Below are 4,357 nucleotides of genomic sequence, written 5' to 3'. Positions count from 1 at the left end.
CCGAAGCCCCTCCCGCAATCGTGGGCTCTCCTTGGGCATTTTACATTAACTGCGCGGAAATAAGCAAACATGGGGCAGAGGAGTGCTTTGTTCCATTTGTACACCTGGCGTGAGGGGCCCGGCAGGACCTTGCAGGTGTCAGGTCTGCAGGCCGTAGCCGGCCCCAGGCGGGGCTCCTGAGCACGTGGGGCAGGCGGCCCGGTCCTGACACCTTCCTCCCACTGTGTTTTCTCAGAGTGAAAAGCCAACCTCAGTTCCTTCCTTGAAAGGCGACGAAGCTGGTAGATTCACAGATACGCTAACAGATCAGTGAGCATTCTCAAGCATTGATGAGATCTATTAGGATCTGGTCTACCATTGGGACACGATGATGTACATGGGAGATGGACATCAGCTTCATTTACTTATTTTTATTCACAATTTTCTACCACCTGCTCTAGGCTGCAGACTGATGGTTGTATTTGAAGTGTCCTGACTCAGGCATTGAGGATAATTGGAGGGAGATCTTTAGAGCTAGCCTTTGGATTTTTGTTTTTGTTTGTTTAAACTATGGTAAAATATAACATAAAATTGGCTAACTTCTGGGTTATAGAAAAGAGACAAATTTAGCCAGAAAAGACTTCATCTGTATAAAGTATTTGCACTCGAGTAATAAAAAAAAAAAAAAACAAGTACAGGGGCGCCTGGATAGTGCAGTCGGTTAAGTGACCGACTCTTGGTTTCAGCTCAGGTCGTGATCTCAAGGTCATGAGATGGAGCCTCGCTTTGGGCTCTGCCCTTGGCAGGGAGTCTGCTTGAGATTCTCTCTCTCTCCCTCTGCCTCTCCCCCTGCTTGCACACACACACTCTCTCTCTCAAATAAATAAATAAATATTTAAAATATATATTATATAATAAATATGTATAAATATATATATTATATCATAAATATGTATACATATTTATATATATATATAAATCAAGTACACAGTAAAGAATTGGGGATCCTTGACTTAGTAGAAAAAGATGTGGTCATTCTTAACAGTAGCCAAAATATGACTCAACATGGTGATGAATGAGCCTAGCAAAAATTGATTGCAATGTTAGACCACATTAATAGGAACAAGCATCTAGAACGTTGCTTCTAAGTCTTGGCTGCACATTAGAATCACCTAGAAGCTTAAGAAAATATTGATGTCAAATTCTCGAGGAGGCTGATGTAAATGGTCTGAGATATGATTTTTTTAAAAGCTCCCAGGTGATTCCAGTGCACAGCCCAGGCTGAGCCCCTGAGACATTCCTGTTCTGCTGGGCTCAGGCCCAATCCTACCTACTGTTCCATCCACTTAAGTGAAATAAAGACAAGCCAGTTCCTATTCAAGGAGGAGTCAGAATTGTGAAAGAACAACAATTCATTTTTATAAGAGGAACAATGGAGAAAGTACAAACATGAGGACACTGGAGAGACAGTCAGGAGGGAGTTCAGAGCTGGCATTCAGCATTGGAGAGCCTTCTCATGAAGAGACTTCTTTGTCTGGTAGGCTTTGTATGGTAGTAGCTATTATTATTACTTTTTATAAAATAAATGTTTATGGGGCACCTGGGTGGCTTAGGCGGTTGAGCGTCTGCCTTCAGCTCAGGTCATGATCCTAGCGTCCTGGAATCGAGCCCCGCATCGGGCTCCCTGCTCGGCGGGAAGCCTGCTTCTCCCTCTCCTACTCCCCCTGCTTGTGTTCCCTCTCTCTCTGTCTCTATGTCAAATAAATAAAATTAAAAAAAAAAAACTTTATAAAATAAATGTTTATTTTTTTTAAAGGTTTTGTTTATTTCAGAGAGAGTGTGCCCGCGCACGCATGAGGCGGGGAGGGGCAGAGGGAGAAGCCGACTCCCCGCTGAGCAGGGAGCTGGACCCCGGGGCTCCATCCCAGGACCCTGAGATCATGACCTGAGCCAAAGGCAGATGCTTAACTGACCGAGCCACCCAGGCGCCCCTAAAATAAATGTTTAAAAACAGCACTATCCAAAGAGGGATGCTGCCCAGGGGAGCAATGAGTCCTCTTTCGAGGGGCATGCCGAAGGAGCCTCCTGCCCGATCACTGGCAGCGATGTCCCAACAGGTTCTGGAAGTGGCATGGGTAACAGTTACAGTCAAAGTGACCCGGTCCAAGCAGGAGCATTGACCGGCACTTTCCGGCGTCAGGCATTGTGCTAAGATACCGCATTCCCTTATGTTCAAGGTCACACTATTCCCACAGGCAGGGGACTATTATTTTCCAGCTCATACTGGAGGATGTGGAGGCTCCAAGCCCATCCGGTGTCACATGTGACCCACAGGTGCCCTGATGGATGGTCTTCTCTGATTCTAGAACATGCGGATGTGTAAATACCCAGGAATACAGGCCTGAGTTTTAGCAATAATGAGGCAGTACTTCAAACGGCCTCTCGGGCTCTGACCTATGCAGCTGAAAGGTGGTATTTGAAAGCTTTCTCTTCAGAATCTCAAATGTCAGCGCTTCAAAGAAGGTGAGAGGCGACCTAATCTGCTCCCCCATCATCAGTTTACAGATGAGGAAACAGGCTTGGAGAGTCCCCAGTCTCCTTGCAAGTTACACAGCTAACACTCAGATCGTCTGACACTGAGAAGAGCTTTCTTGTTCCTGCCCTAATCAAACGGTCCCACCTTTGCTCAAAACACTCTGGGAGCTCAGCTCCTCTCAGGGAATTGCTTTCAGGGCCAAATCAACCAGCCCACAGGAGGACTCCACCTCTTCCCTTTATTGATATATTTTGACTTGGATTCAAAACAGCATTACCGAGCCTCTGCTTTATGCCCCAGACTTGACTCTGAATGACTCATGACTAATTTGCAAGAATTAAATCAGCCTACAAAGAATGCACATGGCCACCACTGAAGGATTTACAAAGAAAGATCTTTTGTTCCCAAATTGCTTTCTTTCTTTCTTTTTTTTTTTTTAAAGATTTTATTTATTTGAGAGAGAGAATGAGAGACAGCACAAGAGGGAAGAGGGTCAGAGGGAGAAGCAGACCCCCCGCTCAGCAGGGAGCCCGATGCAGGACTCGATCCAGGGACTCCAGGATCATGACCTGAGCCGAAGGCAGTCGCTTAACCAACTGAGCCACCCAGGCGCCCGCCAAATTGCTTTCAAAGTAATTTCCAAAGAAGGTTGCCAAAGGTCTACTGAGCAATGTCAACATCACTGACATAGGGCATACCTGCCTGGGGAAATCCCACTGCAGAGCCTAGCGGTCCCTGATGCTATGCACCCCACATGGGTGTATGTGCCCCACATGGGTCATCCCAGTGTATGCGCCCCACATGGGTCACCCCGGCTGCCACCCACCAGAGCGGCTGCCCTCTGGGAAGAGGCTGCCAAGCGAGGGTGACATTTCTCAGCACCCACCCCTAACCACCCACCCCAGACCTCACATCTAGATGTTCACCAGTATAAATAGAGGAGATGAGTGTCACTTCTGGGCAAAGGTGAGTAGGACCTGGCTCTCTACTCTGGCTCATTTCCTATCAGGGAGCTGAGTGGAAATGACTCTCATGCCCCAGGGAGGGTGGAGCCCCAAGAGGGAAAGAACCTGGGTCAGAAACGGTTCTACATTCTTTTTTTTTTTCATTTATGCATTTTTATTTGCTAATGTTTATATCAGTACACTAAAACTAAATTTTAGAGACACTGGATATCATTAGTTTGGATACCATTAGTGTATTATAAAAGAGAGACATGAAAATTATTTACATGATGAAAGATTTCACAACTTCACTGGAATGGGCAGCTTCACTTCATGCCATTTTAATAATGATTTCAGTCCACATACTCCCCGAGAATATCACCATCTCTAAATAAGAAATAATTCTTGTCATTCTAGAACTACTTTAGTGCCCCCATATTCTGGGAGAAGAACTTTATCTCCAACTTTCACACTAACTGGTTAAATCTCTCCACCCTTTCCTTTAGAGCCTATCCAACAGCTACTACTGTTGCTTGCAACACTTTTTCTTGAGATTTTTTTGGAAGCATAATACCTCCTTTGGTTACAGTTTCAGCTGCATTCCTTTCAACTAAAACTCGGTCAAAGAGGGGAGGAAACTTTCTGAACGCCTGCCCTGCCATGACTCTGGCCGCCGCAGTTCAGACTCTGCTCTGGAGCTGCCCCCCCCCTCCCCCCCCCCCCCCCCCCCCCCCCGCTGGAAGGAGACCCGCAGTCCAACCCTCGGGCCATTCGAACATCCGGTTCTACATTCTATCTGAATAAGAAATCAACTTTTGTCTGTTAAGGTGTTAAAACATGGAGACGCATCTGATAGGGCAGCTAGCATAACCCTAAGACAGCGGTCAAAATCAGATTT

At 46.2% G+C, this 4,357-nt stretch overlaps 1 pseudogene; it reads right to left on the bottom strand.

Moving 5' to 3' along the window:
• Window positions 1-3,647: 3,647 nt before the first annotated feature.
• Window positions 3,648-4,121, bottom strand: LOC135362555 (10 kDa heat shock protein, mitochondrial-like; annotated as a pseudogene).
• Between the last annotated feature and the right edge of the window lie 236 nt (window positions 4,122-4,357).

The sequence above is a fragment of the Mirounga angustirostris genome, unplaced genomic scaffold (genome assembly GCF_029215605.1).
Source record: "Mirounga angustirostris isolate CCGP_5_RB_7025 unplaced genomic scaffold, mMirAng1.0.hap1 SCAF_14, whole genome shotgun sequence".
Lineage (NCBI taxonomy): Eukaryota > Metazoa > Chordata > Mammalia > Carnivora > Phocidae > Mirounga > Mirounga angustirostris.
This window is presented reverse-complemented; position numbering and strand designations above follow the sequence as displayed.